The 11920-nt window shown below is 49.5% G+C and overlaps 1 protein-coding gene across 3 annotated transcripts in view; it reads left to right on the top strand.

The window, feature by feature from the left end:
• LOC112266044 (RNA-binding motif, single-stranded-interacting protein 3) overlaps positions 1-11920 on the top strand; it is a 273548-nt gene that overhangs the window by 218554 nt on the left and 43074 nt on the right. The gene's annotated exons all lie outside the window — the stretch shown is intronic.

Below are 11920 nucleotides of genomic sequence, written 5' to 3'. Positions count from 1 at the left end.
CTCTCTCATCTCTCTGTCCTGACCCCCTCTCTCCTCTCCTCTCTCTCATCTCTCCTTCCTGACCCCCTCTCTCCTCCCTCTCCCTCATCTCTCCTTCCTGACCCCCTCTCTCCTCCATCTCTCTCATCTCTCTCTGTCCTGACCCATCTCTCTCTGACCCCTCCTCCTCCCTCTCTCTCATCTCTCTGTCCTGACCCACTCTCTCCTCCCTCTCTCTCATCTCTCCTTCCTGACCCCCTCTCTCCTCCCTCTCCCTCATCTCTCCTTCCTGACCCCTCTCTCCTCCATCTCTCTCATCTCTCTGTCCTGACCCACTTTCTCCTCCCTCTCTCTCATCTCTCTGTCCTGACCCACTCTCTCCTCCCTCTCTCTCTTCTCTCTCTCCTGACCCCCTCTCTCCTCCCTCTCTCTCATCTCTCCTTCCTGACCGCCTCTCTCCTCCCTCTCTCTCATCTCTCCTTCCTGACCCCTCTCTTCTCCCTCTCTCTCATCTCTCTATCCTGACCCCCTCTCTCCTCCCTCTCTCTCATCTCTCTGTCCTGACCCCCTCTCTCCTCCCTCTCTCTCATCTCTCCTTCCCGACCCCCTCTCTCCTCCCTCTCTCTCATCTCTCTGTCCTGACCCCCCTCTCTCCTCCCTCTCTCTCATCTCTCTGTCCTGACCCCTCTCTCCTCCCCTCTCTCTCATCTCTCTGTCCTGACCCACTCTCTCCTCCCTCTCTCTCTTCTCTCCTTCCTGACCTCCTCTCTCCTCCCTCTCTCTCATCTCTCCTTCCTGACCCCCTCTCTCCACCCCTCTCTCTCATCTCTCTGTCCTGACCCCCTCTCTCCTCCCTCTCTCTCATCTCTCCTTCCTGACCCCCTCTCTCCTCCCTCTCCCTCATCTCTCCTTCCTGACCCCCTCTCTCCTCCATCTCTCTCATCTCTCTGTCCTGACCCACTCTCTCCTCCCTCTCTCTCATCTCTCTGTCCTGACCCACTCTCTCCTCCCTCTCTCTCATCTCTCCTTCCTGACCCCCTCTCTCCTCCCTCTCCCTCATCTCTCCTTCCTGACCCCCTCTCTCCTCCATCTCTCTCATCTCTCTGTCCTGACCCACTTTCTCCTCCCTCTCTCTCATCTCTCTGTCCTGACCCCTCTCTCCTCCCTCTCTCTCTTCTCTCTCTCCTGACCCCCTCTCTCCTCCCTCTCTCTCATCTCTCCTTCCTGACCCCCTTCTCTCCTCCCTCTCTCTCATCTCTCCTTCCTGACCCCTCTCTTCTCCCTCTCTCTCATCTCTCTATCCTGACCCCCTCTCTCCTCCCTCTCTCTCATCTCTCTGTCCTGACCCCCTCTCTCCTCCCTCTCTCTCATCTCTCCTTCCGACCCCCTCTCTCCTCCCTCTCTCTCATCTCTCTGTCCTGACCCCCTCTCTCCTCCCTCTCTCTCATCTCTCTGTCCTGACCCACTCTCTCCTCCCTCTCTCTCATCTCTCTGTCCTGACCCCCTCTCTCCTCCCTCTCTCTCTTCTCTCTCTCCTGACCCCCTCTCTCCTCCCTCTCTCTCATCTCTCTCATCTCTCTGTCCTGACCCCCTCTCTCCTCCCTCTCTCTCATCTCTCTGTCCTGACCCACTCTCTCCTCCCTCTCTCTCATCTCTCTGTCCTGACCCACTCTCTCCTCCCTCTCTTTCATCTCTCCTTCCCGACCCCCTCTCTCCTCCCTCTCTCTCATCTCTCCTTCCTGACCCCCCTCTCTCCTCCCTCTCTCTCATCTCTCTGTCCTGACCCCCCTCTCTCCTCCCTCTCTCTCATCTCTCCTTCCTGACCCCCTCTCTCCTCCCTCTCTCTCATCTCTCCTTCCTGACACCCTCTCTCTTCCCTCTCTCTCATCTCTCTGTCCTGACCCCTCTCTCCTCCCTCTCTCTCATCTCTCCTTCCTGAACCACTCTCTCTTCCCTCTCTCATCTCTCCTTCCCGACCCCCTCTCTCCTCCCTCTCTCTCATCTCTCCTTCCTGACCCCCTCTCTCCTCCCTCTCTCTCATCTCTCTGTCCTGACCCCCTCTCTCCTCCCTCTCTCTCATCTCTCCTTCCTGACCCCCTCTCTCCACCCTCTCTCTCATCTCTCTGTCCTGACCCCCTCTCTCCTCCCTCTCTCTCATCTCTCCTTCCTGACCCCCTCTCTCCTCCCTCTCCCTCATCTCTCCTTCCTGACCCCCTCTCTCCTCCATCTCTCTCATCTCTCTGTCCTGACCCACTCTCTCCTCCTCTCTCTCATCTCTCTGTCCTGACCCACTCTCTCCTCCCTCTCTCTCATCTCTCCTTCCTGACCCCCTCTCTCCTCCCTCTCCCTCATCTCTCCTTCCTGACCCCCCTCTCTCCTCCATCTCTCTCATCTCTCTGTCCTGACCCACTTTCTCCTCCCTCTCTCTCATCTCTCTGTCCTGACCCTCTCTCTCCTCCCTCTCTCTCTCTCTCTCTCCTGACCCCCCTCTCTCCTCCCTCTCTCTCATCTCTCCTTCCTGACCGCCTCTCTCCTCCCTCTCTCTCATCTCTCCTTCCTGACCCCCCTCTCTTCTCTCCTCTCTCTCATCTCTCTATCCTGACCCCCTCTCTCCTCCCTCTCTCTCATCTCTCCTTCCCGACCCCCTCTCTCCTCCCTCTCTTTCATCTCTCCTTCCCGACCCCCTCTCTCCTCCCTCTCTCTCATCTCTCCTTCCTGACCCCCTCTCTCCTCCCTCTCTCTCATCTCTCTGTCCTGACACCCTCTCTCCTCCCTCTCTCTCATCTCTCCTTCCTGACCCCCTCTCTCCTCCCTCTCTCTCATCTCTCCTTCCTGACACCCTCTCTCTTCCCTCTCTCTCATCTCTCTGTCCTGACCCCTCTCTCCTCCCTCTCTCTCATCTCTCCTTCCTGAACCACTCTCTCTTCCCTCTCTCATCTCTCCTTCCCGACCCCCTCTCTTCTCCCTCTCTCTCATCTCTCCTTCCTGACCCCCCTCTCCTCCCTCTCTCTCATCTCTCTGTCCTGACCCCCTCTCTCCCCTCCCTCTCTCTCATCTCTCTGTCCTGACCCCTCTCTCCTCTCCTCTCTCTCATCTCTCCTTCCCGACCCCCTCTCTCCTCCCTCTCTCTCATCTCTCTGTCCTGACCCCCTCTCTCCTCCCTCTCTCTCATCTCTCCTTCCTGACCCCCTCTCTCCTCCCTCTCTCTCATCTCTCCTTCCTGACACCCTCTCTCTTCCCTCTCTCTCATCTCTCTGTCCTGACCCCCTCTCTTCTCCCTCTCTCTCATCTCTCCTGCCTGACCCTCTCTCCACCCTCTCTCTCATCTCTCTGTCCTCTCTCCCCCCTCTCTCCTCCCTCTCTCTCATCTCTCCTTCCTGACCCCTCTCTCCTCCCTCTCTCTCATCTCTCCTTCCCGACCCCCTCTCTCCTCCCTCTCTCTCATCTCTCTGTCCTGACCCCCTCTCTCCTCCCTCTCTCTCATCTCTCAGTCCTGACCCCCTCTCTCCTCCCTCTCTCTCATCTCTCCTTCTTCCTGAACCACTCTCTCTTCCCTCTCTCTCATCTCTCTGTCATCTCCTGTCCTGACCCCCTCTCTCATCCCTCTCTCTCATCTCTCCTTCCTGACCCCCTCTCTCCCCCTCTCTCTCATCTTTCCTTCCTGACCCCCTCTCTCCCCCTCTCTCTCATCTCTCTGTCCTGACCCCCCTCTCTCCTCCCTCTCTCTCATCTCTCTGTCCTGACCCCCTCTCTCCTCGCTCTCTCTCATCTCTCCTTCCTGACTCCCTCTCTCCTACCTCTCTCCTCTCTCTGTCCTGACCCCCTCTCTCCTCCCTCTCTCTCATCTCTCAGCTCTCCTTCCTGACCCCCACTCTCCACCCTCTCTCTCTCATCTCTCTGTCCTGACCCCCTCTCTCCTCCCTCTCTCTCATCTCTCTGTCCTGACCCCCTCTCTCCTCCCTCTCTTTCATCTCTCTGTGCTGACCCACTCTCTCCTCCCTCTCTCTCATCTCTCCTTCCCGACCCCCTCTCTCCTCCCTCTCTCTCTCATCTCTATCCTGACCCCCTCTCTCCTCCCTCTCTCTCATCACTCTGTCCTGACCCCCTCTCTCCTCCCTCTCTCTCATCTGTCCTTCCTGACCCCCCTCTCTCTCTCATCTCTCCTTCCTGACCCCCTCTCTCCTCCCTCTCTCTCATCTTTCCTTCCTGACCCCTCTCTCCCCCCTCTCTCATCTCTCATCTCTCCTTCCTGACCCCCTCTTTCCACCCACTCTCTCATCTCTCTGTCCTGACCCCGTCTCTCCTCCCTCTCTTTCATCTCTCTGTCCTGACCCCCTCTCTCCTCCCTCTCTCTCATCTCTCCTTCCTGACCCCCTCTCTCCTCCCTCTCTCTCATCTTTCCTGCCTGACCCCCTCTCTCCTCCCTCTCTCTCATCTCTCTGTCCTGAGCCCCCTCTCCTCCCTCTCTCTCATCTCTCCCTCCTGATCCCCCTCTCTCCTCCCTCTCTCTCATCTCTCCCTCCTGACCCACTCTCTCCTCCCTCTCTCTCACCTCTCTGTCCTGACCCCCTCTCTCCTCCCTCTCTCTCATCTCTCTGTCCTGACCCACTCTCTCTTCCCTCTCTCTCATCTCTCTGTCCTGACCCCCTCTCTCCTCCCTCTCTTTCATCTCTCCTTCCTGACCCCCTCTCTCCTCCCTCTCTCTCATCTCTCTGTCCTGACCCCTCTCTCCTCCCTCTCTCTCATCTATCCTTCCTTACCCCCTCTCTCCTCCCTCTCTCTCATCTCTCTTTCCTGACCCCCTCTCTCCTCCCTCTCTCTCATCTCTCTGGCCTGACCCCCTTTCTCCTCCCTCTCTCTCATCTCTCTGTCCTGACCCCTCTCTCTCATCTCTCTGTCCTGACCCCCTCTCACTCCTCCTCTCTCTCATCTCTCTGTCCTGACCCCTCTCTCCTCCCTCTCTCTCATCTCTCTTTCCTGACCCCCTCTCTCCTCCCTCTCTCTCATCTCTCTGGCCTGACCCCTTTCTCCTCCCTCTCTCTCATCTCTCTGTCCTGACCCCCTCTCTCTCATCTCTCTGTCCTGACCCCCTCTCACTCTCCCTCTCTCTCATCTCTCTGTCCTGACCCCCTCTCTCCTCCCTCTCTCTAATCTCTCTGTCCTGACCCCTCTATCCTCCCTCTCTCTCATCTCTCCTCCCTCTCCTCTCCCTCTCTCTCATCTCTTCTCCCTCCTCTCTCCTCCTTCTCTCTCATCTATCCTCCCTCTCCTACCTCTCTCTCATCTCTTCTCCCTCTCCTCCTTCTCTCATCTATTCTCTCTCATCTCTCCTACCTCTCTCTCATCTCTCCTCCCTCTCCTACCTCTCTCTCATCTCTCCTCCCTCTCCTACCTCTCTCTCATCTCTCCTCCCTCTCCTACCTCTCTCTCATCTCTCATCCCTCTCCTACCTCTCTCCTCCCTCTCCTACCTCTCTCATCTCTCCTCCCTCTCTCTCGTCTTTCCTACCTCAACCCCCACACAGTAACAGTCCTTAGATTAAACTGCTTGCATCTCACATGCAGATTAACGACATGATTTGTGTTTTTATCTCTGCAAAAAGGCCCTCCTGTAGCCTCAGGCTCATCAGATCGGATGAGTTTTACATCTCTCCTCCCTTGTCTCCCCCATTTCCTCCCTCCTTCCCTCCCTCCTTTCTTCGCCTTGCTATGGTTAAGGACATGATTGAGAGGCTGGTGAAGACGTCTGTGTGTGTGAGAGAGTGCTTGCACATACGTACATATGCACATGTGTGTTTGCTTACATTTGTTCGTACCTTTGTGTGTGTGTGTGTGTGTGTGTGTGTGTGTGTGTGTGTGTGTGTGTGTGTGTGTGTGTGTGTGTGTGTGTGTGTGTGTGTGTGTGTGTGTGTGTGTGTGTGTGTGTGTGTGTGTGTGTGTGTGTGTGTGTGTGTGTGTGTGTGTGTGTGCGATGCCCCCACAGTCATTGATCAGCAGCACAGCCAGGGTCTGGAGATAGGCATCACATGTGAGTCTGTTTATCAGACGTTCTCCGGTCCTTCACCAAGGGCCTCCCGTTCCGTAGCCAGATGAAGAGGGCCTCCCGTTCCGCGGCCAGAGGAAGATGGCCTCCCGTTCCGCGGCCCGAGGAAGATGGCCTCCCGTTCCGCGGCCCGAGGAAGAGGGCCTCCCGTTCCGCGGCCAGAGGAAGAGGGCCTCCCGTTCCGCGGCCAGAGGAAGAGGGCCTCCCGTTCCGCGGCCAGAGGAAGAGGGCCTCCCGTTCCGCGGCCAGAGGAAGAGGGCCTCCCGTTCCGCGGCCAGAGGAAGAGGGCCTCCCGTTCCGCGGCCAGAGGAAGAGGGCCTCCCGTTCCGCGGCCAGAGGAAGAGGGCCTCCCGTTCCGCGGCCAGAGGAAGAGGGCCTCCGTTCCGCGGCCAGAGGAAGAGGGCCTCCCGTTCCGCGGCCAGAGGAAGAGGGCCTCCCGTTCCGCGGCCAGAGGAAGAGGGCCTCCCGTTCCGCGGCCAGAGGAGGAGGGCCTCCCGTTCCGCGGCCAGAGGAAGAGGGCCTCCCGTTCAGCGGCCAGAGGAAGAGGGCCTCCCGTTCCGCGGCCAGAGGAAGAGGGCCTCCCGGCGCACACCATTTGCGACGTTCTCCATCTATCCCCTTTTTGAAGTCAGCCAAACTCCCAGAACACATCAGGGGTCTAGTAGAGCAGCAAGCAACCGCATTGTGGCGTGATTAGTCAGGAGTAGAAAAGAGGTCAGAAGTCTGTTTTCATCTAAGTGACTATGAGGCATGCAAATGCTCTCTCAAGCATGTCACATCTTTCAAATGATGTGCGCTTACACACACACACACGCGAGATCCTACTCTGTAGGAGTCACACATGCTCACACACACACACATGACATACACTCATACACACACACCCTAAATGATTAAATCGTTAACACACACACAGGTAGTCTCACAAAGTCACACTAGCTCAAGTGCTTTCTCTTGGGGAAAGTGTTCATATGTGAAAAACCACGGGGTTCTCCCGTGTTAAAGAAAGCCTGACAGATGTTTTTGAGAGAGAGGGTGTGTGTCCTACAGCCGGACACCATGGGTGGGGTTTCCTGTGGACGTCCAGTACAGGCATTCTTCCAGCTGTCTTTCTGTCACACCCACATACTGTACTACAGTATATACACACACTCTCACACACTTCCTCCCTCTGTCTCTCATTCACACGCTCCATCTTCTTCTCTCTCTGTCACACCCACATACTGTACTACAGTATACACACACACTCTCACACACTTCCTCCCTCTGTCTCTCATTCACACGCTCCATCTTCTTCTCTCTCTGTCACACCCACATACTGTACTACAGTATATACACACACTCTCACACACTTCCTCCCTCTGTCTCTCATTCACACGCTCCATCTTCTTCTCTCTCTGTCACACCCACATACTGTACTACAGTATACACACACACTCTCACACACTTCCTCCCTCTGTCTCTCATTCACACGCTCCATCTTCTTCTCTCTCTGTCACACCCACATACTGTACTACAGTATACACACACTCTCACACACTTCCTCCCTCTGTCTCTCATTCACACGCTCCATCTTCTTCTCTCTCTGTCACACCCACATACTGTACTACAGTATATACACACACTCTCACACACTTCCTCCCTCTCTCTCATTCACACGCTCCATCTTCTTCTCTCTCTGTCACACCCACATACTGTACTACAGTATATACACACACTCTCACACACTTCCTCCCTCTCTCTCATTCACACGCTCCATCTTCTTCTCTCTCTGTCACACCCACATACTTTCTGTATACTCTCTCTTCTTCTCTTTCTGTTTACTCTCTTCTTCTCTTTCTGTTTACTCTCTCTTCTTCTCTTTCTGTTTACTCTCTCTTCTTCTCTTTCTGTTTACTCTCTCTTCTTCTCTTTCTGTTTACTCTCTTCTCTTCTCTTTCTGTTTACTCTCTTCTTCTCTTTCTGTTTACTCTCTCTTCTTCTCTTTCTGTTTACTCTCTTCTTCTCTTTCTGTTTACTCTCTCTTCTTCTCTTTCTGTTTACTCTCTCTTCTTCTCTTTCTGTTTACTCTCTCTTCTTCTCTTTCTGTTTACTCTCTTCTCTTCTCTTTCTGTTTACTCTCTTCTTCTCTTTCTGTTTACTCTCTCTTCTTCTCTTTCTGTTTACTCTCTTCTTCTCTTTCTGTTTACTCTCTCTTCTTCTCTTTCTGTTTACTCTCTCTTCTTCTCTTTCTGTTTACTCTCTCTTCTCTTTCTTTCTCTCCTCGTCATCTCACTTTCTTTTTCTCATTCTTACACACGTTCTCTCTCTCGCGCGCGCTTTGTACCTGACTCGACAACAGCATGCATAATCAGTCATGGCCATGCAGACGACCCTTATGGGGGATTGTCTGTGTGAGCCAGGCAGCCATGGTGTGGAATTCATTAACACATGGAAGCAAGGGCACCACGCACGGGACTTATCAGCCTCACAAGACAGCTGGCCCGGTCTGGGATGGCCATTAGCACGTAGAGGCACACAGACGTAGACAAATACACACACAGACATAAAGGCACACACACTTCCTGTTAGTGGAACATACAGGCACATACTCTATATGTACATGCATATGCTCAAATGCACACACACATACACACACATACACACACACACACACACACATTCTGTCAGTGGAACATACAGGCACATACTCTATATGTACATGCATATGCTCAAATGCACACACACATACACACACATACACACACACACACACACACATTCTGTCAGTGGAACATACAGGCACATACTCTATATGTACATGCATATGCTCAAATGCACACACACATACACACACACACTTCCTGTCAGTGGAACATTCAGGCACATACTCTATATGTACATGCATACGCTCAAATGCACACACACACACACACACACACACACACACACTTCCTGTTAGTGGAACATACAGGCACATACTCTATATGTACATGCATACGCTCAAATGCACACACACACACACACACACATACACACACACACACACATTCTGTCAGTGGAACATACAGGCACATACTCTATATGCACATGCATACGCTCAAATGCAGACACACACACACACACACACTTCCTCCGCCAACACTCAAACATACGGATACTCTCTCAAATGCAAACACGCATACTCTCACACTCAAACACACTCACACGAAGGAACCCCACCCAGGACTACTGTTTAATTTATTTTATTTTTTATGATATGTTTATTATTTTCCAAATGAAAAAAGAAGGCAGAGATACAAACATTGACATTGTACTGTTGAATGGGATGGCACATTTACTGGACCAAAGAGCACTTAACTCACACATACACAAATATTATAAATGGTAAATATTATACATGGTAAATATTATAAATTGTGAATATTATAAATGGTAAATATTATACATGGTAAATATTATAAATAGTAAATATTATACATGGTAAATATTATACATGGTAAATATTATAAATAGTAAATATTATACATGGTAAATATTATAAATAGTAAATATTATAAATGGTAAATATTATAAATAGTAAATATTATACATGGTAAATATTATAAATAGTAAATATTATAAATAGTAAATATTATACATGGTAAATATTATACATGGTAAATATTATACATGGTAAATATTATAAATAGTCAATATTATATATTGTAAATATTATACATGGTAAATATTATACATTTTGAATATTATACATGGTAAATATTATACATGGTAAATATTATACATGATAAATATTATACACGGTAAATATTATAAATAGTAAATAATATACATGGTAAATATTATAAATTGTGAATATTATACATGGTAAATATTATAAATAGTAAATATTATAAATGGTAAATATTATAAATAGTAAATATTATACATGGTAAATATTATAAATAGTAAATATTATAAATAGTAAATATTATACATGGTAAATATTATACATGGTAAATATTATACATGGTAAATATTATAAATAGTCAATATTATATATTGTAAATATTATACATGGTAAATATTATACATTTTGAATATTATACATGGTAAATATTATACATGATAAATATTATACACGGTAAATATTATAAATAGTAAATAATATACATGGTAAATATTATAAATTGTGAATATTATACATGGTAAATATTATACATGATAAATATTATACATGGTAAATATTATACATGGTAAATATTATACATGGTAAATATTATACATGGTAAATATTATAAATTGTGAATATTATACATGGTAAATATTATACATGGTAAATATTATACATGGTAAATATTATAAATAGTCAATATTATACATTGTAAATATTATACATGGTAAATATTATACATTTTGAATATTATACATGGTAAATATTAATCATGGTAAATATTATAAATAGTAAATATTATACATGGTAAATATTATAAATAGTAAATATTATACATGGTAAATATTAATCATGGTAAATATTATAAATAGTAAATATTATACATGGTAAATATTATAAATAGTAAATATTATACATGGTAAATATTATACATGGTAAATATTATACATGGTAAATATTATAAATTGTGAATATTATACATGGTAAATATTATACACATGGTAAATATTATTAATAGTAAATATTATAAATGGTGCATATTATAAGAAGACAGCATTCAGTCATTACAATCTGTGTGGTTAAAGCAAAACTAAGTGGCCTAGTGAATGTTATGCTCACGCACGCACACATCCACAGTGGCCGTGTCACCCAGGGCTGATGCATCTGCTATGGGATTCATGTGGATCTCTGTTTCCCCGAACTCACATGGGTGAGGTCCATCCCCTCTAGTTACTGAGGGTCATTCCTCCTTTTTAGCTCACGCAAACTTCCTAGAGGAACGAGGGAGAGAGGGGGATGGAGAGAGATAGAGGGAGATGGAGAGTGAGAGGGGAAGAGAGAGAGAGAGGTAGGGAGAGAGGGGGATGGAGAGAGAGAGGGGAAGAGAGAGAGAGAGGTAGGGAGAGAGGGGGATGGAGAGAGAGAGGGGAAGAGAGAGAGGTAGGTAGAGAGGGGGATAGAGAGAGAGGGGAAGAGAGAGAGGTAGGTAGAGAGGGGGATAGAGAGAGAGGTAGGGAGAGAGGGGGATAGAGAGAGAGAGGAAGAGTGTATGGGAGAGAGGGGGACAGAGAGGGAGAGAGGGGGATGGAGAGAGATAGAGGTAGGGAGAGAGGGAGATGGAGAGTGAGAGGGGAAGAGAGAGAGAGGTAGGGAGAGAGGGGGATGGAGAGAGAGAGGGGAAGAGAGAGAGAGAGGTAGGGGAGAGGGGGATGGAGAGAGAGAGGGGAAGAGAGAGAGGTAGGTAGAGAGGGGGATAGAGAGAGAGGGGAAGAGAGAGAGGTAGGGAGAGAGAGGGGGATGGAGAGAGAGAGGGGAAGAGAGAGAGGTAGGGAGAGAGAGGTAGGGGAGAGGGGGATAGAGAGAGAGGTAGGGAGAGAGAGGTAGGGAGAGAGGGGGATAGAGAGAGAGGTAGGGAGAGAGGGGGATAGAGAGAGAGAGGAAGAGTGTATGGGAGAGAGGGGGGACAGAGAGGGAGAGAGAGAGAAAGAGAGAGATAGGGGGAGATAAAAAAGTGTGCTGATGAAATCTGAAACCTCAGCAGCCTCCTGTGTTAAAGAAATGGGATTAGCCCTCATCCGGGAGAGAAGGCTTCGGGAATGCAGATGACGGATTGCAGGGAGAGAAAGAGAGAGAGGGGAAGAACACGAGAGAGTGGGAGAAAGAGGAAGTGAGACAAGGGCCTCACACACTTTCATGCATACGCTCACTGTCACTTCTTTCTCTCTGTCTCGCTCCCTCTCTCTCTCAGCTGGCATCAATCGTTGTCCC

This window comes from Oncorhynchus tshawytscha, linkage group LG13 (assembly GCF_018296145.1).
Source record: "Oncorhynchus tshawytscha isolate Ot180627B linkage group LG13, Otsh_v2.0, whole genome shotgun sequence".
Classification (NCBI taxonomy): domain Eukaryota; kingdom Metazoa; phylum Chordata; class Actinopteri; order Salmoniformes; family Salmonidae; genus Oncorhynchus; species Oncorhynchus tshawytscha.
Note: the sequence above shows the minus strand (reverse complement) of the source record. Positions and strands in the feature narration are given on the sequence as shown.